General features: G+C 45.9%; 1 pseudogene; it reads left to right on the forward strand.

Annotated features, from left to right (window-relative positions):
• Nucleotides 1-357: 357 nt before the first annotated feature.
• Nucleotides 358-753, forward strand: LOC125618915 (annotated as a pseudogene).
• Nucleotides 754-2,012: the final 1,259 nt, after the last annotated feature.

Raw genomic sequence — 2,012 nt, forward strand, 5'->3', positions numbered from 1 at the left:
AATGGGAACCTGAGAAACCGACCCGATAGGGCAGGCTTTGAAGAAATGTAGGCACCCTTCTGTTCAGAAAAGCGATTTAACCTTGGGGAACAATATTAAGTTTCTTTCCCCTTCACTTGTCGGGTGTGTGTGTGTGTGTGTGTGTGTGTGTGAGTGTGTAGTGGGGGCGGGGGAGGGTGTTACAGTAAGAGTGACACATATACAACAGAAGCCAGGGGTCCAAACACACAAGGCAGAAGGACCTGAGCCCGTCTTTCTCCCCAAGGACTGCCCGGCAGAGCCACAGGCCCTCCTACATTATCTCTGTGTTTCAGTGCAATTCAGGTGGGAATGCCTTATTCAGCTCTCCATTGAGCTCTTCCGCCATCTTTCCACGGCCACAATGGAGCGCAGGGAAGTCCTGGCTGACGCTCTCGAGAGCATCAACTGTGCCAAAAAGAGAGGCAAGTGCCAGGATTTTATTAGGCTGTGCTCCAAAGTCACTGTTGCTTTCTGACTTTGATGCTGAAGCCTGGTGAGTGTGAGATCTCTGAGATCTCAGAGGTCCACAGAGCTGGGAGGTGAAACAAGCGTGGGGTGATCATGTCCAGGTTGGATATCTAGAACCCAACTACCTAGATAAATTGGCAGAGGAATCTGCTCCCATCCTCTCAGTTTAATTTCATTATACTGACAACCTCAGCGGGCGTCATGGACCATGAAGAAGTGAGATGAAAACACCCAGCAGGGGAAATCCTGAGATTCTTTCTCTAGGTGGGTAACATCTACCTACATATGTACCTATACAATGCTTCAATGGAAAAGTGCTTTATTGCCTTAAACATCACATCAGCTCTATAACAGTAGAAATGTGCAAGGTGGTCTCCACCCCAAGCAGATCCTCCAGGTGCATTAAAAAGAGGAGGAGTTATCCTGGTCTTATTACTCAGGTGATCACAGAACAAAGCGATACGACTGCTTTGATCTCCTTGACTTCTCTGGAGAATTTTCTACTTGTCATCCAGAAGTTCATCTTTTTTATGGTCTTCACAAGCTGTTTGATCCAAATACTGTCTCTAGACATGGCTGGTCTCCTTGCCACTAACATCTCTTTCTCCCTCCACCAAATGCCGTCCAGCCTCGGTGGGGGGCCTTTGCTGCTCCAACAGACTGTTTTGCCCCAGAGTAACCTGCCCACCCCATCCACTCATCTGCTACTTTTCTCTTGGTGGCTCTATGATTTTCTGAAACTTGAAAGCTTAAGTCATATTTGACTCACTATTTCTTACCTCAATTCAGGTTCCAGGATCATTATTTTATTGTTCATTTCTATTATAACTCACATTTATTATATGCTTGACAGCTCAAACTTCATTGCACAGGGACTCACCAGGGGGACTTTTAGCAAATGCTGTCTCCACCCAACTCCCCACCCCAGCCATTCGGAATTCATTGTTCTGAGGTGGGGCTACGATCTGGAAATTTAGGTGGGCATTAGAATTACCTAAAAAGTTTGTTAAAGTGGATTGCCTGGGGCGTCATCACCACAGTTTCTAAATCGGTACCTGAGGGGTGGGGCCTGAGAGTTTGTATATGACAAGTTCCCGGGTGATGAGAGGGCTAGGCTAGAGGTGGGGACACGGCTTAGCATTGGAGCTCTCATCTGGCATGTGTGAGGGCCTGGGCTCAATCTGCAGCAGGGGAAAGTAAATGGGCTAAAGCAGAGTGTTAAAAGAAGTCTAGGTAATTCTCAGGGGAACTCAGTGATGAGAACCACTGACCTAGAATAAATTCACATGGAGAATATTATCAACTGAAATTACTTCCATGGAATAATTTTCGGTCAGTGCTCACTATTATCAGGAGTTGGCTAAATTCTGTAATTCTCCTATTAGTTTTAGTACCTAGGTATTCCTATGTTGTTCTTCCATGGAAATAATTCAAAGATACAAAATTACAAACACTGTGATAAACAGCGGCTGAGGAGGTGCAGATTAGAGAGCACTCTAGCCTGCTTATAAGAAACCAACGGC

This window comes from Marmota marmota, unplaced genomic scaffold (assembly GCF_001458135.2).
Source record: "Marmota marmota marmota unplaced genomic scaffold, marMar, whole genome shotgun sequence".
NCBI classification, from domain to species: Eukaryota; Metazoa; Chordata; class Mammalia; order Rodentia; family Sciuridae; genus Marmota; species Marmota marmota.